We start from the raw sequence: 22,682 nt of genomic DNA on the forward strand, positions 1-22,682 counted from the left end.
CTTGCTATGTGCCTGGGAAAGCATCAGACCATGGCCCAAGTACCTGGGACCCTGTCACCCATCTAGGAGACCCAGATGGAGTTCTAGGTTCCTGGTTTGGCCTGGCCCAGCCTTGTCCATTGTGGCCGTTTGGGAGAGTGAACCAGAAGATGGAAGATATCTATCTCTGTCTCCCTCTGTCACTCTGTCTTTCAAATAAATAAATCTTTTTTTTTTTTGACAGGAAGAGTGGACAGTGAGAGAGAGAGACAGAGAGAAAGGTCTTCCTTTTCCATTGGTTCACCCTCCAATGGCCACCGCGCTGATCAGATGGCGGGAGCCAGGTGCTTCTCCTGGTCTCCCATGGGGTGCAGAGCCCAAGGTCTTGGGCCATCCTCCACTGCCCTCCCTGGCCACAGCAGAGAACTGGCCTGGAAGAGGGGCAACCGGGACCGAATCCGGCGCCCTGACTGGGACTAGAACCCGGTGTGCCGGCGCCGCAGGTGGAGGATTAGCGTATTGAGTCGCGGCGCAAGCCTCAAATAAATCAATCTTAAAAAAAAAATAGATTGCTGGCAGGAGCCTTGGGGAACAAGCCTCACTGTACTTGCAATGACAGGTGCTTAGGAGCTGATGCACCCAAATCCACCTCACTCTCTGATAACAACCCTCTTTGGAAGGCATCATAGAAAGCTGGCTTGGTTCCAAGGGACCCTTCCACCCTGATGGTGATGGCCGCAGAGTCTGCCGCCTGTGGGCTAGGAAAGTCCATGATCCCAACATTGCCCTGTTCCTCTCGTTAAAAAAAAAAAAAAAAAAAAAAAAGTCTACGTGGTGTTCCCAACTGGTCTGCAGGCCGCCTGTTTCCCTTCTCCCCTGACGTCTGACTGCTCCCTCTAGTGGTCTTTTCTCTCCAGCACCACATGTCCAGCGTCTGGATTTCTGGCTCTAGATAGGCAACTCATGTCTCAGGCCTGCTGTGTTCACACTGTAAGCCATTAAGGAGTCACACACATTGCCAGTGTGTTTTGTCTTAGGTAACAACACAGTTCGCTGCTTGCCGTGAAACTCCAAGTTAAAAACTGAAACACGGTTTGTATGTTTGACCATCTGGTGGAGAGTTTAGGTGTGATGGGTGCGGTTGACACCAGTGACTTGGTCCAAGCCTGACTTGTTTGTTGAGTATTCCCTATATCCCACAAACCACAGTAGGGCTAGGCAATTTCCTGACATGCACCGAGGCTACGGAAAGGCAGTGGGTTAGCAGCAGTGGGAAGAATCTGGGATTTGCTGTGACAAGGCCAGTAGTTGTCTGGGAATCAGCACCTGGTCACCTCCATGCACCTGCGGCGAGCACCTGCTGTCTTCCTGGCCTCCTCACATTCTAAGTGCAAAGGCTGCTTTCTGTTTGTGCTCTGGTTCCTTGCTGGTAATCCTGGCTTCCACTGTGGCCAGGTGGCAAGATTCCAGACCCAGCGCCTGGAAACATTCTTGTTGCCAACCCCCCTTTTCCTGGGGACTCCGACCTCCCACACTGTGACCCTCTGGCCAGACGCCCTAAAGGTTAACAGCTGTTGGGCACTGGCTGTATGGGGCACTTTCAAGTGCTGTGCAAGCATTATCTCTGTTCATCTTGTAACTACTCTGTAGTCGGCAGATACTATCTTTTAGACAGATGAAGACATGCTCAGAAAGGTTGAGCAAACTGCCTAGAAAGTAAAGGCTGAGACAGATCTCACCCGAGCTTGGCTTCCGTGAGCTCTGCTTGTCGGCCCTGCTGCATAACCCACAGATCCTTCTAGAACTAGGAAGGTTCTGCCGCTTTCTACAGAAAGATGGCGGGATGCCACAGCCACAGACCAGTTAACCAGCGTTTCTGCTCAGCAGGCGTGAGCTAGCATAAGGCACATCAATGAAAAATGCTCAGAAGCAGAGCGCCAACAGGCTGTGGCGGTGGGCCTTCATAGCTACAGTAAAAGATGGCTATGGAGAGCAGTCATCGTTGTATTTTCTACTCCGTGCATTCCAGGTGTGTTGTAGAAATGAAGATGTTTTGATCTTGTTGTACTGATTTGCAGGATATTTTAAATACCAGGCATTATTTATTTGAAAAACAGAGTGGGGGTGGGGAGAGAGTGATATCTTCCATTGCCGGGTTCACGGCTGAAACTCCAACTAGAGCTTCCGTGGGGATGTCATGTGGGCCATCTTCCACTGCCCTCCCAGGCACATGAGTAGGAAGCTGGGTCAAAAAATGGAGTTAGCCAGGACTTGAACCTGTGCTCCCATATGGGATGTTGGCAGCAGAGGGGACCTAACCCATTGCACCACAATGTCCACCGCAATCTGTAGGATTTTAAGCCCCCTGTTTTGACCCAGACAGCCTGTCCTCAACTTAGCTAAGTATGTGAGAAACTAGGGTAGTGCTACAACAGTTCACTTCTTGACAACAAAACACGACTGGAATATTTGAGAGGACGTGGTCACAATCCGTGCATGGATTTAACAGGAAACAGAAACCATCGGCCTTGTATGTAGTTTATTTTGAAGAAACATTTATTTATTCGAAAGGCAGCATTAGAGAGAGAAAGAGAGGAGAGAGAGAGAGATAAAACTACCATCTGCTGATTCACTCTGCAAATGGCTGCAAGCCAGGAGTTTATCTGTGTCTCCCACGTGGGTGGCAGGGGTCCAAGCACCTGGGCCATGTTCTTCTGCTTTCCCAGGTGCATTAGCAGGGAGCTGGAGCAGTCAGGACTGCACCCAGCGCCCCTATGGGATGTCTGCATCGCAGGCAAGTGGCTTAGTTCCTTAGGCCACAACACTGCCAGCGTCCCCCACCTCTTTTTAATGATGCATATCACACAGAGAGAAAATTTGCAGTGGAGGAAACTTTGCAGTGGAGGAAACTTCGCAGAAAAGTTAAAACGTAATTGAAAGCTGGAAGTCCCATCATCCTTCCTGAAGCCCTTCTCTGGCAGGCAGTGGGCAGCCCCCTTTCACTGTGGATAAAAAAAAAAAAAAAGCGAAAGCAAACAATGTGAACTTCAAAGCAAACGAAACGGTTACGACTTCTTCTTCCCTTGACTAGCTTTGCCTAAGGACGCATTCCCCATTTTTTCTCCTTTGAGCTGTAAACCCTAATACCGGGCCCAACACTCTTCCTGCTTCCAAACCACCGATAGGCGTGCACCCTGTCACCCAGGACGCCAGGCCTAGCGCCCTCCTAGCCCCATCGGCTCTGCCCAGAGCACCCCCAAGCGGCGACCGCGCCGCCGCCGTCGCCAGGGCAACCTCTCCGCCCAACCCAGGGCGGGCACGTGACGCCGGCGTCACGTGACGACCAGCCGGCGCTCCCCCACTCCTCCCCCCGCCCCCGCGGAGGGGCGTAAACAGGCGCCGCGCTGGCCGACGGGCGGCCCTGCTGCGTCCGCGTCTACGGCATGTCCGAGGCGGGCCGGGCCGGCCGTGCCGAGAGCTCGGCGCCTACCTGAGGTAGCTCCCGCCGTCGACGGGGCCGCGGCCGGGGGCGGGGCGGGGCGGGGCGGGCCGAGCCGGGGGCCGGCGCGGCCTGGGGCAGGGCCAGGGTGGGGGGTGTGGCTGCCGCTCGCGGGGTCCGCGGCAGGTGGGACCCGGCTGTGCGCTGCCGCCAGGCTGTGGAGACCCCGGCCTGGACTGTGACGTCTGGGTGTGTGCGGCCGCCGGCGGGGGGCCGCGGGATCGCTCGGGGGTCTGCAGGTGAGGTCCGGGCTCGGACGGGCTGTGTGGGCAGCCCCGGCTGTGAAGTGCGAGTCTGGGCGGACACCCCCCATGTCCGCCGTGTGATGTCTGCAGACCCGCGCGCGTCGCGGCCGCCGTCTCCTCCCGGCTCGCCCTGGCTTGGGTTTGCGTTCTGTCCGCCCGAAGTTCTTAGCCCGAAACTTGGGGAGCCGGCGTCATGGTGGACGTTACCGTTGGCAAGCTGCTTTCTTCAGACCTTATTGGAAGCCCGATTAGTAAAACGTGAAAATGAACCTTTTTAGGAGGGGGAGGGGGCTCCCTGCCTCCTACCCCACCCTCGCCTCGCTTGGTGGTGATTGGGGGGCGGTTTGCCTCCTCGTGGAGCCGAGGACGCGTGTGTGTGTGTGTGTGTGTGTGTGTGTGTGTTGTCGGTTTGCTGGGGTCGGGAGCAGCCTTCTGTCCTTGATCTCTGTCGCAGGGTGGAGAAAGACCCCGTGCTTTGTGATGGAGACCCCTCCCTGGCTCGCCGTCCCCGGGGGCGGAGAAGCCGGCGTTAGGTCTGCAGCCCCTGGACGCCTGCCCCGTTGCCGGGCTGGTTTAGGTGCTCAGGTGCCAGCCGGCCGTGGGAAGACTTTAGGCGCGGTTGTGTGGGTGGCTTAGGACGCACCCTTTGAAAGCCACGGACACTGAAAGCGCCCACGGGCCCAGGTCGTTAGAGGCACGGAGTCCTGTGAGCGTGCTCATTTGCGGGGTCCCGGGACCCCAGCGCAAGAGAATTTTGGATTTGGAGAGCACTGGGTTTGTGGGAAAAGGATGTTCTGTTTGATTTACCCAGACTGTGAGGTGGTGCTTTGTAAGGAGGAAAAAAATACAAAACAACTTATATCAGCAATGCATAGTTTCCTGGTTGGTTTTGTTGGAGCCTGGAGTTGTTAAGAGATTCCCTGAGACGTGGAGTTTGATGTTGGGAAAACCATCCCACTTTGCAGCTAATCCACTCGTGCCTCTCTGAGAAGACCAAGAACTGGAGGAGGAATGGACAGAGTGCACCTGGTGCATTGGGTTTTCTCTGCTCAAAGCAAGTACACTTCCTTCGTCTTTGGTTTTAGCTTCGGCAAGCCACTTCCTTTCTCTGGCTTTTTGTTTCTGCTACGAAGTAAGGAAATTGGGTTGATTACTGCTCTGTCGTTTGGCTGTAAATAAAGCTGCTAGGTAACGTCTGAATATGAATTTCAGATAAATAATGAGTCCATTTTAAGCCTGCGCTGCGGCTCACTAGGCTAATCCTCCACCTTGCGGCGCCGGCACACCGGGTTCTAGTCCCGGTCGGGGCGCCGGATTCTGTCCCAGTTGCCCCTCTTCCAGGCCAGCTCTCTGCTGTGACCAGGGAGTGCAGTGGAGGATGGCCCAAGTGCTTGGGCCCTGCACCCCATGGGAGACCAGGATAAGCACCTGGCTCCTGCCATCGGATCAGCGCGGTGCGCCGGCTGCGGCGGCCTTTGGAGGGTGAACCAACGGCAAATGAAGACCTTTCTCTCTCTCTCACTGTCCACTCTGCCTGTTTAAAAAAAAAATAATGAATTTTCAATGTAAGTATTACATGGAGCATACGTACGCTATAATTAGTCGTCTGAAGTTCACGTTCAGCTCAGCTCACTATTTTTATTCCGTAAACTGGCTCCCACGTGTTTTGTTTTTGTGGTATTAGTGCTAGGAAGAAATTTGCTCAAGCATAGATGATAATAAAGCAATTAAGCCAGTTAAGAAACCCTCTTGTTACTAGCAGTAGTGTCTAGTTCCTGAGAGAGATTACTCTTTCTCCGTGGTCTCTTTTCCCCACCATATATGTTTGATTTCTTTGGCCAAGGTGTTTGTTGCAGGGATTAAGATCTAAGATGCCACTTCTGGGGGTGCCTGGGTTCGGTTCCTGACTCCACTCCTGATTCCAGCTTCCTGCTGATGTGCACTCAGGAGACAACAAGAGATGGTCCAAATGCTTGGGCCCTGCCTCCCACCTGGGAGCCCTGGATTAAGTTCCAGGCTCAGGGCTTCAGCCTGGCCCAGCTCCAACCGTTGTGGGAGTGCACCAGCAGGTGGAAGGTCAGTGTTCCTTCTCTCTGTCTTGCAAATAAAAAAAAAGTTATATTTTTGCCATAATTACATAACATTTAGGTGATAAATATCTTTACAGTATCTGAAAGCAAATAAAATATTTCCGAAGTTTCTAAAAGGGCTCTGAATTTGAGTCTTGAAATGGCATATGCTTTTTTTTTTTTTTTTCCTGTTTACAGCCCTGTCTGTTCTCCAGGTATGTGATTGGCTCTCTAAAGCAGTGCACTACTCTGATGATACTGAACTTGTCAGGAAGCTGTCCTGCTGGTCCTGTCCCCCGTGAGCATGGGAAATGATCAGTGCATGCATATTAGCATTTATATCTTAGCCAGTTGTTAGGCTTTGCTATGTTGAAGACTTTCACTGTTGATGTTATATGTCAAAGAGTAAAATTTTTGAAGGAAATTCCTGGTTTTTATTTTAAAAAGTTTTATTTCATTTTATCTGAAAGGCAGAGACAGAGAGTGAGCGAGCAAGAGAGATGGCTTCAGTCTGCCAGTTTACTCCCCAAATGCCCACAGCAGCAGCCAGGGGCTGTGCCAAGCTGAAGCCAGGAGACTTCAACTGCATCCAGCTCTCCCACATGGGTGGCAGGGACCCAAGTACTTGAATCTTTCGTCTGCTGCCTCCGAGGGCACATTAGCAGGAAGAGAGATTGAACACCATCCAGGCACTCTTCTATGGGATGTGGGCATCCCAAAGCTCAATCTTCACTCTGCCAGATACCCACCCTAGGAATATAATTTTTGATTTTTCTTTTTGAGAGGCAGAGACAGATGGATAGGAAAAAAACTCCTTTCTGCTGGTTTAGTCCCCGAATGCCTGTTAACTGGGAGCTGAAACTGAAGCCCAGTCTCCTGTGTTGGGGCCAGGGATCTCCACTGCCTCCTGAGGTGCGCATCAGCAGGAAGCTGGAATCAGAAGCAGAGCCAGAACCTGACTCCAGGAGGTCATCTTTATTTATTTATTTTTTTGACAGATAGAGATAGACAGTGAGAGAGAGAGAGAAAGGTCTTCCTTCTGTTGTTTTACCCCCTAAATAGCCACTATGGCCGGTGCGCTGCGCCGATCTGAAGCCAGGAGCCAGGTGCTTCTTCCTGGTCTCCCACGCAGGTGCAGGAGCCCAAGCACTTGGGCCACCCTCCATTGCCTTCTTGGGCCACAGCAGAGAGCTGGACTGGAAGAGGAGCAACTGGGACTAAAACCTGGCACCCATGTGGGATGCCGGTGCCGCAGGTGGAGGATTAGCCAAGTGAGCCACGGCGCTGACCCCAGGAGGTCATCTTAACCACCAGGCCAGGCACCCTGCTGCAGAGTTTTGTTTTGGTCTTTATACCAGGCCAGGTCCATTTCTTGGCTCACCTCACTGTGAAATGCCTGAATTTTCAAATTCATTTGTTCATTCAGTAATCAACAGAACACTTCAGTGCTGTGAGCCAGGCTGCTGTGGAGACCCAGGTTCCGGTCCTGCAGGTGCTTGTCCCTGATAGAAGAGGGCTATATGAGGAGGGCCATGGTGATACAGAAACCGTGGGAATTGAGAGGAGGATGAGAGACTAAATGACATAGCTCCCTGGTGGAGGTGGTATTTACGCCGGGCCACAGAGGTGGGGTGAGTCGGGCAGAAAGGTGACAAGGGCAGGGAATCCGTCTTCTCTGGTCTACAAAGCATGCTCCGTGTTGGCTTTGGTGTGGGCTGGGCAGGGAGCAGGGTAGTGAACAGAGGAGTTGGGAGACTGCTAGCAGCCTTTGTCCTGGAGCCCCTCACCACAAATCAAACAAAAACAAACAAAACCAACTCCACTCCTTTCCGGGCTGACCCCACGTGGCTGCAGGCTTAGTACACCCACTTCCCACGATGCACCTGAGCCTCTCTTCTCATGTAGCAGATACCATGATGACTACGTGTATGTTGAGCTCCGCATGGAGATGCCGTAAAGCCTTCCTAGAGGTCGCCGTGTGCACTAAGGCCTGCCCAAACTCTGTGCCCATTCTGTTAGGGCACCACCCCCTGCCCCATGAAGGGGCAGCTGGAACCTCGCTGGGCACAGCAGCAGAGTCCCTGTGCTCATGGAGAAGAGAAGCCCTCCTGCTGCCCGAGTTCGCTTCTGAGTAATCTCTTAAATAAATCACGCTCACTCTCACCCTTCATCGGTGTCTCTGCTTTGAATTCTTCTCTCACACTGAGAAAAGAACTTGAACTACATCTAGCCAGGAAACCCCCATTTCCCACAGTGGCTTGAGAATAGTTGGTGATATGGTTTGCATGTGGTTTTCAGGTTGCTGTGATGTTCTCACCATGTAAACGTGTTTGGAGATGTGCTTACCTGTCTTTGCATGTCACACATAAATCTGTGCTTACAAAGTGGAATATTACCCATCCCATCAAAATCTCCCATGTACCCTTCCTTCCTCTCACACGTAACAACCATCTAGAACTCTGTGTCTCATTTCTTCATAATACTAATTTACATCGTATAGTCCCCCAACATGTTGCTTGCTTTTGCATGTTTTTGAACGGCATGTAAATGGCATCATGCTATGTGGATTTTTTTTTTTTTTTTTTGGTGACTGTTTTTCACTGATGGGTTGCTAAGGTGACTCTGTTTTCCTCAAGTGGCAGAATCTCTCTGGGGTGTGCATCTGGGATTGGAGCTGTTGCGTATAAGGTGTGCACATCAGTGACTTAAGTATTACCAGGTTGCTTCCTCGTGTGGCTGTACAGCAGTATTCTCTCCCAGCAGTGTATGAAACTCCCTGTCGCCATTCTGTTTATGTCTTACCTGTGTTCAGTGTGAGAAAAATCATAGAGCTAATAAAAGTCCATTATTCAGAGTATACAAAGAGCACCTCAACAGTAACCAGAGGAAGAACTTAATTAGAAAATGGACAAAGGATTAGGGTAGATACTTCTTCCGACAAGACCTGTAAGTGGCCATAAGCACACAGAGGATGCTAACCCAACCTGGGAGGCAGCTGGTGCAGCGGCTCAGCTAGCTGAGTCTACCACCCATGGTGGAGACCTGGGTTGAGTTCCTAGCTGTTGGCCAAAGCCCAGCTCTGCCTGTTGCAGGCATTTGGAGAGAGACTCTTGCACATTAACCGTCAGGGAAACGGATATCAAAACCATACTAAAATGCCATATTACACCTGTGAAGATGGCCACAATATAATCAGAGAAAAACAGGGAATTACAGGTGTTGGTGAGAATTTGTAGAAATTGAAATCCTTGGGGCTGGTGTTGAGGTATAGCAGGTAAAGCATTCACCCACAATGCTACTATCTCGTATGGGTGCTGGTTCATGTCCCAATGGCTCCACTTCCAGTCCAGCTGCCTGCTGAAGCTGAAAGCTTGGTAAAAGCGGTGGAAAATGTCCCAAGTGCTTGAGTTCCTGCCACCCATGTGGGAAACCCGGATGAAGCTCCTGGCTTCAGTCTGGCCTAGTGCTGGTCATGGTGGGCATTTGTGGGGTGAACCAGGTGATGGAGGATCTCTTCTTCTCTCTAACTTTCAAAATAAGTAAATTAATCTTTTAAAAACATTGGAATCTTCATGTATTATTGGTAGGAATATCAAGTGGGACCGCTGCTTTGAGAAAGAGTCTGGCACTTCCTCAAATGGCTAAATATGATATTACCACATGAGACAGCTGCTCCATTCCCAGGTACCCAAGAGAAATGAAGCCATATGCTCACATCAGAACTTGTATGAATGTTCACAGTAGCACTCTGCACAGTAGTCACAAAGTAGACACAACATAAATGGATAGCAGCTAATGAAAGGTGAAATAAATATAGTTCACCCACACAGGGGAACATTATTTAAGCAGAAAAGGATGGCAGTACTGACACATGCTGTGACTTGGATGGGCCTTGAAGTCACGCCAAGTGGAAAAAGACAGGCACTCACAGCCACGTAGTATGTGATTAAAGCAGTGATTGGATTGTTACACATTATTTGAATTATTGTTCACAAATGCTTATTATCTTAGTAAAAAAAATGTTCCTGGTTTTGGTCACATTTAAGTTTGTTGATCTTAGATGCATTCCTCTTTCAAATATTGAATAGGCATTACAATATTTATAAGACGTGGATAGAATGTAAATAGTGTTAATCACCAGTAAGGAGCAACCTTACATTACCTTTGATGCCCTGGGTACCCCATTCTGATCCCAACCCCTTACCTCCCCACAGATGTAACTGCTACCCTAAATTTTGTGTTCATTGTTTTCTTTTTTTAAAGACTTCTTTATTTGTTTTGAAACAGTTAGAGAGAGAGAGGGAGACAGAAAAAGAGAGATGTCTTCCATCCACAGGATCACTCCCCAGATGGCTGCAAAAGCCAGCACTGGGCCAGGCTGAAGCCAGGAGTTTCATCTGGGTCTCCCACATGGGTGGCAGGGCCCAAGCACTTGGGCCATCTGCTGCTGCTTATCCCAGGCCATTAGCAGGGAGCTGGATTGGAAGCTGAGGAGCCAAGACATGAACAGGGTGCCCATACGAGATGCCGGCCTTAGAGGTGGCAGCAATGCTGGCCCCTGTGTCCCTTGCTTTCTTGGTGTTTATAGTTTTACTATATTTTTATCTCTAAGCTGTGTTTTTTATTTTTGATAACGATTTGTTTATTTGAAAGGCAGAGTGGCAGAGAGAGAGAGAAGAGAGAGAGAGCGAGATCTTCCATCTGCTGGTTCACTCCCCAAAGGGCTGCAACAGCCAGGCTGGGCCAGGCTGGGCCAGGCCAGGCCAAAGCCAGGCCAAAGCCAGGAGCACCATCTGGATCTCCCTTGTGGGTGGCAGGAGCTGAAGGACTTGGGGATCTTCTACTGCCTCCCAGTGTTCGTAGGGAGCTGGGTTGGAACGGGTGCGCCAGTGTGGGATCCTGGCGTTGTAAATGAAGGCTTAGCCTGCTGCTCCCAGATGCTGGCCCTGAGCTATGCTGTTTTGATCGATGTGCTACTCAGCTGTATAACTCCATGAGACCTGAGACTCAGCCATGCAGTTCCTTGTTGTTTCGTTGCTGTGTTGTGTCACACTGTGTGACTATTCCAGTTTGTCCTTTATATTCCTGATGAACGGCTGGGCTGTCACCTTTTTTTTTTTTTTTCCTATTTCGAGCAGTGGTGATGTGAATGAACATTCTTGTGCCTGCATTCTGGGTCAGACAGGCAAGAGTTTCTTTGGGCATGGTCGGGTGTGGAGCTGCTGTGTTGTAGAGTAATGCATTTCTTCACCTTTTTCTAGTAACGTTAGTTTTCTACTGCTGTGTTCGAGTGATCACGTAACACCACATGCGTTTTATTATCTGTAGGTCAGAAGTGTGCTGTGCTGGCCAGCTTACCTGCGCTGGGTCTCAGGCTGTCGTTAGGACGGCATTCTTTTCTGGAGGTTCTGAAGATGAGACCCGCGCCTTAGCTCATGTAGGTTCTTGGCAGATTCAGTTCTGTGTTGTAGGAACGAGGACTGTGTTTCCTTGCCAGATGTCAGTCATTGCCTATTCTCAGTGTCTGGTGGCTGCTCAACATTGCTTGCCTTATGGCAATTTATAAAGAATAATTTTATTTATTTTCATTTTATTTGAAAGATAGAGAAAGAGAAAGAGAATCTCGCATTTGTTGGTCCAGTGCTGGACCAGGCAGAAGTCAGGAGTCCAGAACCCAGTTTGAGTCTTCCAGGTGGGTGACGGAACGCAAGTACACGAGTTATCAGCTGCTGCACATGAGAAGGAAGCTGACTGGAGCGAGAGCAGGGGAGCCGGGACTTGAAGCAGGCGCTCTGATGTGGGATGTGGGTGTCCCAAGCGGAAACTACCACCGCACCAGACATCCACCTGTCTTCATCTTTAAAGCCACCAACAGGCGTTGAGTCCCTTTCAGGCTTTGGGTGTCTCTGCTCTCCCTTTCTGCCTTATCTCTTCCCCCTCCTCCTCTAGCTGCAGACAGTTCTCTGCTTTTCGGGGCTTATCTGCTTAGATTAGGCCTACCTGGGTAACCTAGGCTGCTCAGTATTTTTCATAGTCACTTTACACTTGGACCCAGATGAATGTGTGATTCAATAAAGAGGGGCAGGAATCTTGGAGGAGTATCTTTAGAGTTCTGTCTGCCACACTCTGCAATGTAAATTGTTTTCCCTAGTGGTTGTGCCAGTGAGAATTTACCAGAGTAGCATGTAAGAGTTCTTCTTCCGTGTTACTTAATATGGTCAGAGTTAAGTTTTCTGTTAGTTGGTGATTGGAAAGCGGTATCTCATGGTGTTTTTAATCTGCATTTATGGGCTCATACTTATCCAAAAATAATAAGTAGCTTTATTTTGTTGCCTTTTTTAAAATAAAAGATTTATTTATTTATTTGAAAGTCAAAGTTAGAGAGAGGGAGAATTTCATCTGCAGGTTCACTCCCCAAGTGGTTGCAGTGGCAGGGCTCAGCCAGGCTGGAGCCGGGAACTTCTTTTGGGTCTTCCACGTGGATGTAGGGGCCCAAGCACTTGGGCCATCTTCCACTGCTTTTCCAGGCACATTAGCAGGGAGCTGGATGAGAACTGGAGCAGTTGGGACATGAACTGGCACCCATATGGGATGCCGGTGTCGCAGGTGACAGCTCCACCCACTATGCTACAACACTGACCCCTATTTGTTGCTTTTAAAAACATTTTTACATGAATAATTTTGTATGTATGTATTCTCTAACAAGTGAGATTTTCCCTCAGAATTGTGCTTTTGTGGTTTATCTTTGGAGTTTTTGTAATGACTGGTATTTTGTTGTAGGAGTGTACAGATTGAGCATTCATAATCCAAAAATCTGAAGTCCAAAATGTTTTGAAATCTGAAATCGCTCAAAATCTGAAACTTTTCGAGCCCCACAATATGCTCCAAAGTTTTAGATTTTGGAGCATTTTCAGATTTAAGATTCTTGGATTAAAGATGCCTCAGCCAGTAAAGTCTGTACAAATGTAACTTAATTTAAAAAACTCGATTTTCTTTATTTGAAAGGTAGGGTGAGAGAGAGAGGGAGAGACAGAACTTCCATCTGTTGGTTCATGCCCCAAATGGCTGCAATGGCTAGGGCTGGCCCAGACTGAAGCTATGAACCAGGAGCTTATTCTGGGTCTCCCACATGCATGCAGGTGCCCAAGCACTTGGGCCATCTTCTGCTGCTTTCCCAGGTCACTAGCAGGGAGCTAGATCAGAGTAGGGCAGCTGGTACATGAACAGGTGTGCATATGGGATGCCGGTATCACCTTTGGCGGCTTTACCTGCCGGTCCTGAAATTTAGATTTTTAAAAAAGATTTATTTATTTATTGGAAAGGCAGACTAGACTGACAGCGAGGGGGACACAGGGAGAGCTCTTCCATCTGCTCGTTCATTCCCAGATGCCTGCAGCAGCTGGGGCTGGGCCAGGCCAAAGCCGGGTGTCCCATGTGAGTGGCAGGAACCTCAGTCCTTAGGCCATCATGCACTGCCTCCCCGGGGTATTAGCAGGAAACTGGCTAGACCAGACTGAAACTGGGAGTGAGGAATTCAATCAAGTCTCCCTTTATGGGTGGCAGGGACCCAGGGACTTGAGACCTGCCTGTTGCCTCGCAGGGTGCACATTAGCAGGAACCTGGAATGGGGAACCAAGGTAGAACTTGAACCCAGGCACTTCGCTACGGGATGCAGGTGTCCCAGTTGGCGGCTTAAGCACTGCACTAAATGTCCACCTGTAACATGACGCACAGCTAACAGGCCGCTGTCCGATACTAAACAGTGGTGTCCCTGCCATTGAAAGGACAAAGGTCCAGGCCAGACAGGCAACTAAGTGATGCTTCAGAGATGGGTCCAGGTTCTGTAAGCGTCAGCCAGGGAAGGTGCCTGATGACTTGTCGGAACTTTTGGTCTCTCAGAGGAGGAAGTCACGGCTCGATGAAATTGTTAATATAGTCAGCAAAGACCCATATGGTGTGTCTTAGTGGTGATGGCTTTAACCCAGTTGCACTAATGATGATCCACACCCTAAGTTCTTTTTAATCTGCATTTTTTGTTGTTGTTTAAGTGCATGCTAAGTATGGTTTGTTTTCAGCTTTGAAAATGCTGCTTTTGTATGTCCTGTGAAGTTTTCGATGATTTGTCTGGGAAAAGAGCGTTATTTTCTTTCGGGTGATCTTTGAGTGCTTGCTCTTTTCTCTTTAAGTGGAGCTGTGAGCTGTGAGTTTGTGTTCCTGGCTTCTGCCGAGACTCAGAGCTGAGTTTGTCATTGACTCTGTGGGTGTGTGGCCAGCTTCCCTGGTGGTGTTTACTGGAATGGGCCATTTTGATAGGATTATCTTCTTGCAGTTTCTGCTGCAAAGCCGTCTTTGCAGACGTGGAAGATATGAAGGGTGGAGCAAGCCTTGGGGAGAAAGGCATTTTTACTGCTTTTATTGAGTTGGGATGCTCCTGTTCCCAACTGCTGAGGTCAAATTTTGGTCAACAGAGGAGCGGTTCTCGCCCTACCCCGTATCTGATCAAGGAGGTGTGTTTAGTGTCCTTTCCTGGAGTCCCTCAGCCTCCTTTACCCACCGGGTTCTGGTCCTGCTAGCGGGGGGTTGGGGCTCTGTTGTCTTCAGGGATACATCGATTTGTGGTAGGGTTTCTCACCCTTAGTGGGGTTGGATAATTCCTTAGTTGTGATTTAAAGATTTATTTACTTGAAAGGCAGAGTTGGGGAGCGAGTGAGCGAGGGAGGGAGGGAGGGAGGAAGGTCTTCCATCCACTGGTTCACTCCCCAAATGTCTGCAATGACCCGGGTTGGGCTGGGTCAAGCCAAATCCAGGAGCCTGGAACTTCTTCAAGACTTCTCCCGTGTGTGCAGAGGCCCAAGCAGTTGGTCCATCTTCCTCTGCTTTCCCAGGTGCATTAGCAGGGAGCTGGATGGGAAGAGGAGCAGCCGGGTCTTGAACTGGTGTCCGTGTGGGATGCTGACACTGCAGGTGGTGGCTTTACCCGCTACACCACAATGCCAGCCCCTGGATAATTCTTTGCTGTGGGGAGCTGTCGTGTGCATTGCAGGATGCCTAGCAGTGCCCTTGGCTTCTTCCTACTCAGTGCCAGCAAAACACACACACACACACACACACACACTGCCAAAAATATCTCTAAGGCACTGCCACAAGTCCCCTGGGTTGCAGATTCACAGCTGTTGAGAACCGTTGTTCTCTCGACACCTCTCACCTGTTACACTGCCTGATTAGAGTGAGCTTACTCCATCTGCTTTGTCTGTGTCCCCAGCCTCGCTCACAACCCCCTGCCCGGCCTTGTGCTCCTCTCAGCCAATTAGGCAGAGTTGCCAAGTGCAAGGTGGAATCAGCAGGGACTAGGGCGGGCTGGAGGCAGGTGTGGCCCTGGGTAGTGGCTGAGGTCGGCAGCACAGATGGTTGTGTTTTTCCCAGCAGCTCTTGATTAGGCTGCCAGCTGCTGCTCCTGGACTGGAAAGTCAGCTGACAGCAGTAGCGATGATCTCAGCAGCACCATGCCAGTCAGGTATGTGGGGTCGTCTTACCGGCTCAGGGCTGCCAGGGAGACTGTTCTGGCCTTTATTTGAAAGAGGAAAACAAAAGTGAGATTGCTTCTTGATGAACTTCCATATTTAACTTAAGGTTTCAATTTCGAAGTGACTGGAGTAGGGAGGGTGCATTTTTTACATGCATGAGAAGTGGGAGAGAGCTTGTCAATTAGGAAGCAGCCAGTGTTTCCTGGGCACAGCGGGGGTGTGCCATTCCCTCAAAGAGCTGGGCGTGCAGAGGGAGCAGACAGCTGTGGGAATGACACCAGCAGGAAGGACAGGTAGCTGTGTGGTAGGTGGGGACAGGTGGTGAGGGGTGGGCAGGTGGGTAGCTTGTGGTTAGCCTGGAGGCTGGGCCAGGCGTCACTTGTCACTTCCTTGTTTATATTGTCAGACACCGTTCTTAGCACTTCTATTCTGGGCTTTGTGAATTCTTTTCTTCCTTCTTTTACTTACTTAAGATCATCCTAAAGGCCCACTTTTAAAAATTTAATTTCCTTAATTTGTATTACATCATATTTCCCATTTAATAGCTTTTAATGACTGCATATTGCATTTTGTGGTTTACTTAACTGTGTCTCTTGTGTTTGTGGTGGATTATTTTAAATAGTTTTGCTACTTTATTGCTCGCTGATTATCTTTGGGAATAGATTTTTTTTTCTTTTTAAAGATTTGTTTATTTGAAAGAGTTACAGAGTCGGGGAGAGAGAGAGAGTGAGCCCACTCCCCAGATGGCTGCAACTGCTAGCACTGGACCAGAGCAAAGCCAGAGTCAGGATTCGTCCTGGCCTCCCATGCGGGTGCAGGGGCCTAAACACTTGGGTCATCCTCCACTGCCTTTCCCAGGCCACTAGCAGGGAGCTGGATTGGAAGTGGAGCAGCCGGGACATGAGCAGGGATAGTTTTTACCCATAGTTCAGGTTGTTTCTTTCACATGGTGTCATAAACCAGAATGGTGTGAATTTATTTAAAGCTTCTGATTCGTGTCTGAACTGCTTTCCTGAAAGGTTACAACCAACACTCCTACCAGTGAGGTGTTGAGTGGCCACTTTAGGGCATCCTGGCCAATGCTGATGTTTTTTAAAAAACGAAATTAGAGCCTTAACAGGTGGAAAACATCTCATTGTTTTTACCTGTTTAACTCATCAGTAAAGTTGTCTTGATGTTCTTTAAATTTTCATAAGCTTCTGTGATTTGACAGTATGTGTTCTTTTCCTGTTAATCTTTGGGCCTGTTAATTGCTTTTTTTTAAAGGTTAATTTATTTTATTTGAAAGGCAGAGTTACAGAGAGGCAGAGGGAGAGAGGTCTTCCATCCACTGGTTTACTCCCCAGTTGGCCGCAATGGCTGTCATTCTTTTTCCTAGTGCATACAAGAGATGGCCTTTTTCCCTTGATTGATTTGAATCCAAGTTGGATATGTCCTGAGAACACTTTAGTGTGTGTTTCCTGAGATCCAGAGCCTTTGCTGACAAAACCATGGGAGAATTACCGGCGGGGAAGTGGATGGTGGCACAGTGTTATCTCGTTCACAGTGCGCGCTGCAGCTGTGGTCGTGGCCCTCTGCGGCCTCTACTGCCCCGTGCTGCCCTGTTCCCACGATCACCCTGAGCTGAGCTGTGTTTCTGCAGTATCCATCCGCATGGAATGGTTCCTTAACCTCTCTGTCACATTTACACACCGGTTTTTCTCTAGAATGACCTTCACCTGTGCTTATCTGACATTTCCACGGGGTTTGGTTCAGGTTGTACACTTCAGGCAGGGATTTTAAAACAGGTGATTTTCATTCTTCTGCTAATAACAAATTGGGAGCCACCTGATGTCAGTTGGGTCCAGTATTAAGGATGATATTGGCCCCTTGGTTCTGTTGGTACCTGCCAGATTTCTCTGTTGCCAAAGTACAGTTTTCCCCTTGGAAGTGAGTACTTACTGACACCATGTGAATATCCTGTTCTCTTCCGACTGTCGCCCATTATTTTTAGCCCCCAGGGATGATTTCCTGACCCCTCTGTATGGGCATTCTATTGTAAGGAAGAGCTTTCTCTCCTGGACCTGCTGCGTATTTATTCAGTTATTAATTAGAATGGTTCGTAATACATTCTTATTTAGTGGCCTTAGAATTTATCCCTTTAATTGTTTTTACACTCAGGCTGGCCCCAGTTGGGTCCTTACGGCTTTTGCCTCCTGTGTCCTTTCTATGTCCCTGGATTCCTTGAGTGTTCACTTAATGTCTGGTGTGAGCAGATGCCTGGCCTGGTTTTGTGTGCCCCAGCCCTCAAATGAGCTCCCTCCTAGGAGACCTGCTGTCCTTGGTGAGGCACGGTGTTTGGAAAACACGATGTGGGTACGTGATGTACCTGATGCAGCCAGTGTGTGTCAGTCGTTACTTCTAGGCCTTCTCAATGGACAGCGGAGCCAGGTTACGTCTGTTAGTGTATAGCTCCACAACAGCCTTGAGTTTGAATTTATGCATTGGTGCTGCTGCGGCAAAGTGTCTGAAATATAAAACAACAGAAATGTGGTTTTTACTCTTCTGGATGCTGGGAAATCCAAGCTCAAGGTGCCTGCGTTAGGTGTCTGATGAGGGCCTTCCTGCTGTGTCCATCCTCACATGGTGGAAGAGTGCAAGGCAAAAGGGCCACAGGGCCTAGCTTGTTCCCCCAGCCCTTTTTTCTAGGTCCCCAAATCTCATTCCTGCTGGTCTGTCCTCCTAAATTCTCTACTTCTAATACCATCATATTGGTGGTTAACCTCCAACATCCAAATTTTTGAGGCCATAATCAGACCATAGCAACATCTGTGTAAACACGCACGTATATATTATAAACTAATTGCATGTTGATACTGCCAGCATCAACCAAGCACCATGGAGGGGGAACTTCCAGTGTCCCCCTTTGTTGAGTGTTGTCAAATGCGTTCCTTGCCTCTTGCCCACACTTGAGTGTGAAGATACTCTTTGTTTTCTCGAATTTCTATAGCCTTGGCTATGTAGGCTTAGATCTCAGATGATTTTTTATTTGTGGTGTGAGTTAGACGTTGAAGTTCATAATTTTTTTTCTATACAGACGTCCAGTTGTCCCAGCACCGTTTCTTGAGAAGGCTTTCCATTCCCCATTTGATTGTTTTGGTGCCTCTTTTGAGAAGCAGAGGTATGAATCTGTTTTGGGTTTATCCTTAACTAATAGAACATTTTCTTGATTATCATAGCTTTGTAAGAAGTCTTGAAGTCAGATAAAGCCCGCCCTTCAGCTTTGCTCTGTTTTCAGCATTTAGTTGTTCTAGGCTTATTGTATATCCATAGAAACCATTGTCCAATTTCTATTTTTTTAAAAGATTTATTTATTTGAAAGTCAAAGTTACACAGAGAGAGGAGAGGCAGAGAGAGAGAGAGAGAGAGAGAAAGAAAGTCTTCCAACTGCTGGTTCACTCCCCAATTGGCTGCAATGGCCGGAGCTGCACTGATCCAAAGCCAGGAGCCAGGAGCTTCTTCCAGGTCTCCCACGCAGGTGCAGGGAACCAATGACTTGGGCCATCTTCAGCTGCTTTCCCAGGCCATAGCAGAGAGCTGGATCGGAAGTGGAGCAGCTGGGTCTCGAACCAGTGCCCATATGGGATGCCAGTGCTTCAGGCCATCCAGCCCCCCAGTTTCTATAAAAGCTCATTTTCTGTTGGTCTGTTGATACCAGTCCACTGATTCTGTCATCTCCAGTATACTATTTTTTTTTAAAGATTTATTTATTTATTTGAAGGTTTGAGTTACAGAGAGAGGGAAGGAGAGGCGGGGCGGGGGGGGGGGGTCTTCCATCCACTGGTTCACTCCCCAGTTGGCCACAATGGCTGGAACTGGGCTGATCCAAAGCCAGGAGCCAGGAGCTTCTTCCAGGTCTCCCATGCAGGTGCAGGGGCCCAAGGACTTGGGCTATCCTCTACTGCTTTCCCAGGCCACAACAGAGAGCTGGATCGGAAGAGGAGCAGCTGGGACTAGAACCAGTGACCGTATGGATGCCAGCACTTCAGGCCAGGGCTTTAACCCACTGTGCCACAGTGCCGGCCCCTCATCTTCATTTTTAAAGGGCAGTTTTGCTAGACATACAGTGGTCATTAACAGTTATATTTTCTTGATGCTTTGAATAAAGATGCTACTGCCTGATTTTAATTGTGGCTGGTGAGAATCTGTAGTCAAAACTAATTGCCATAATCTGTCCTTCCTCTCTGTTTTAAAGTGGTTGCTTAGGCTTTATGGTGCGGGTGGGGAGGCCTTTACTTGTGCTGCTTGGTATAGGATTGTGCTTCTTAAATCTGGATTTGTCTTTTGTCTCCCTCTGAAAAGTCTCAGCTCCTATATTTCAGTACTGCTTCTGTCCTAGTCTCTGTATTCACCTAACAGGACCCAGATTAGTCACATGAGTCCTCGTCAGTCTGTTCTTCATGTCCTCATGTCTCAAACTCTGAGTTTCATTTTCTTTAAGGGTTTTTTTAAACAAAAATTAATTTTTCAGGAATTTATCAGCACAAAATTTGACAATTACATTTCTTTTTTCTTTTTTTGATTTTTTGTCTTTTTAAATTTTAGCTCCCACATATATGGGAGAACATGCGATATTTGTCTTTCTGTGTCCAGCTTATTTTGCTCACTATGATGTTCTCCAGTTGCATCCATTTTGATGAAAATGGTAGAATTTTATTTTTTTATAGCTGAATAATATTCCATGCTATATGTATATGACATTTACTTTATCCAGTCATCTGATGATGGGGAGCTTGGTTAATTCCTTATTTTGGCTATTGGTGAACAGTGTAATTTTCATTTCTTAATGCCGAGTATTTTCTTTATACAATTTTTCTTTATTTAAAAACAGTATTGGTTTTTAAAAATTTTAATTATTTTTTGAAATGCAGAGAGACAAACTGAGGAGTGGGGAAGAGGGAGAAAGAGACAGAAAAAAATTCCTTATCAGCTGGTTTACTTCTTAAATGCACATGACAGCTGGGACTGGGCCAGGCTGAATCCAGGAGCTGGGTCTTCCACATGGGTGGCAGTGACCCAGGGTGCACTTCAACAGGAAGCTGGAATTGCCAGTGTAGTTGAGACTTGAACCCAGGCACTGTGATGTGGGATGCAGGCATCTTAACCACTCTGTCAAATTATCCACCCACCCCCACCATTTAAGTACTTTCTATGTAGTTTTTAACTATTCTGCATTTGATAATTACATAATGTGAAGTAAGGGTCATCACAGAAGTGTGTGTTCTTACCATTGACTCATTCATAGAGAGTTATCTCTCTGTATATGCTGATTTCTTTATTGTGAGTTTATATATATATTTAAAGCTTTACTTATTTGAAAGGCAGAGTTCGAGGAAGTAAGGAAGAGCGGGAGGAGGCGGGGAGAGAAAGAGAGAGAAGGAGATAGGGATGTTCTGTTTGCTGGTTCCCTCCCCAAATACCTGTAACAGTCAGGGCAGGGCTGGGCTGAAGCCAGGAGCTTGGAGCACCATCTTTTTTTTTTTTAATTTATTTTTGGAATATTTATTTATGAGGGCAGAATTACAGAAAGAGAGGAAGACGCACAAAGAGATCTTCCATCCGCTGGTTCCCTTTCCAAATGGCCATAATGGCCAGGACTGGGTCAGGCCAAAGCCAGGAGCCTGAAACTCCATTTGGGTTTCCCACGTGGGTGGCAGGGGTCCGAGCAGTTGGGCTATCACCTGCTGTTTTCCGGGGTGCATTAGCCAGAGCTGGATCAGAAGTGGAGCAACTAGATGCTGAAGTTGCAGGTGGCTGGCCCCATATTTTTTATGTTTTCGTTTTCATATATAATCTGTAACACCCCAAAGGAACTCGGTTAAAGAGACTTTGCTCCAGAGACTGGATACAGGTTCTGCTGGGGAGTAGGAGCACGTGTGTCCCAGCCGACATCAGCCGTGTCGCAGACATTCAGGGCTGAGCACAGGCATTTTGTATGTGACTAAGGAGATCCAGACGCTTGTTGATCAACAGACAGTCATCTTCCTGATTCCTGGTTGCTTTAACACCCCGCAGCTCTGAGACCTCTGCAGGAGTTCTTCCATGTAAGTTCGCTGCCTTCTGGCTTCCCCTCTGCCAGCGTTCAAGTTATCACTGTGGGGTGTGATAAGCGAGTCGGCATTCTCCACCCTGCTCCTCACTGCCCAGCTTTCTCACAGTGTGACTGCTCGTGTTTTCTCTTTCTCCTTTTCCATGGGGTTTCGTCTGTTTTAAAACATCCCTTACTGCGGCACCAAACTTCTGCCTCTTAAGTGATGCTTTTTAAGAACAGTTCACTTTAGGGTTATTGAAGAAAACTTTATTTTCAAGACACAAACTGTCACTGAATGGCTGTCAGGTGCTGACCCAGTTCTAGGGAGCAGCTGTACATGCTGCTGAAAGCTGTGTGTCTGCAGTTTCTCTTGGCATCTGTTGCAGTTTTCTCTGGAGGCCAGAGCCTTCCTCATCCTCTCGTTGTGTCCTCTATTTCACACTGTCCTTTCCGGCTCTCGCCTCCCTCTGACCTTGGCCTTGCCTGTGTGTCTTTGAAGATCCTCCTTTGAGCTTCACGTCCCTTTGAATGCTTGATTCCCAGGGTGGATCCTGGCCCAGCGTGTCTCCGTCCCACCCGACGGCTACCTAACCTGTCTCTCCCCGGCCAGCGATTGGCCATCCTCGGGCAGGTGCCTGTCTGTGTGTTTCGGGAAGGAGGGAGCCTGTGGTCAGACTTGATTGCAGAGGCGCCTCCCTTGGCTGGGTGCCAGGGCAACATGCACGGCACGTATGCATCTAAGCTGTTCAAAACTTCTTTCTGGAGACAGGAAGGATCTAGAAGTAAAAGCTTTCTAACCTTGACAACTAAAGGCCTTATTGCAGGAATAAGTTGGGTGAATTAAAAATTTCTACACTGCTTATTCTTGCTTGAAAGCCATTATGAGTCTAATGTACACTAGATTTTTTTTTTTTTTTTTGCTGTTTCTGGGATTCTAGCCAAGAAGGAAATGCATGTGTGCCATCATATTTATGGAGGCTTCAGTCTCAGTTAATGTTCAAGTTTATTGAAATGTCAATGTCCATAAGAAAACCATAGGAGTCAGTAATAGAAGAAATGACTTTTAGGACCATTTTGTTTCCTCCAAGTTCATTACATTGTGTTCCATAATGTACAGTAAATGCAAAAATCTTAGCATGTTTGTAGATGGTAGATGTCTATCATCTGTTTACCATCATAGAGTTTGCAAAGGCACTTTCCACCGTTTGTTTTGGCCTTCTTTCTTTCTTTTTGAAGATTTAATTGAAAGGTAGAGTTACAGAGAGAAAGAGGGAGAGAGACAGAGACAGAGGTCTT

The 22,682-nt window shown here is 48.3% G+C and overlaps 1 protein-coding gene and 1 long non-coding RNA gene across 26 annotated transcripts in view; one reads left to right on the plus strand and one right to left on the minus strand.

The window, feature by feature from the left end:
• The window catches only part of LOC103351327 (uncharacterized), a 555,796-nt gene that overhangs the window by 201,588 nt on the left and 331,526 nt on the right, over window positions 1-22,682 (minus strand). The gene's annotated exons all lie outside the window — the stretch shown is intronic.
• The window catches only part of MARCHF8 (membrane associated ring-CH-type finger 8), a 105,692-nt gene continuing 86,323 nt past the window's right edge, over window positions 3,314-22,682 (plus strand). For 3 of the 10 annotated variants that reach the window (XM_008269845.4, XM_002718326.5, XM_008269850.4), the window contains exon 1: window positions 3,315-3,474. The gene's annotated coding sequence lies outside the window, so the exon portion shown is untranslated. Of the gene's footprint in view, window positions 3,475-3,562; window positions 3,718-4,693; window positions 4,778-15,156; window positions 15,307-18,392; window positions 18,477-22,682 lie in introns of those variants that run through there. The other 7 variants (XM_070058124.1, XM_017348680.3, XM_051823720.2 and 4 more) reach the window with 7 other exon arrangements.

This window comes from Oryctolagus cuniculus, chromosome 15, assembly GCF_964237555.1.
Source record: "Oryctolagus cuniculus chromosome 15, mOryCun1.1, whole genome shotgun sequence".
In the NCBI taxonomy this organism is placed as follows: domain Eukaryota; kingdom Metazoa; phylum Chordata; class Mammalia; order Lagomorpha; family Leporidae; genus Oryctolagus; species Oryctolagus cuniculus.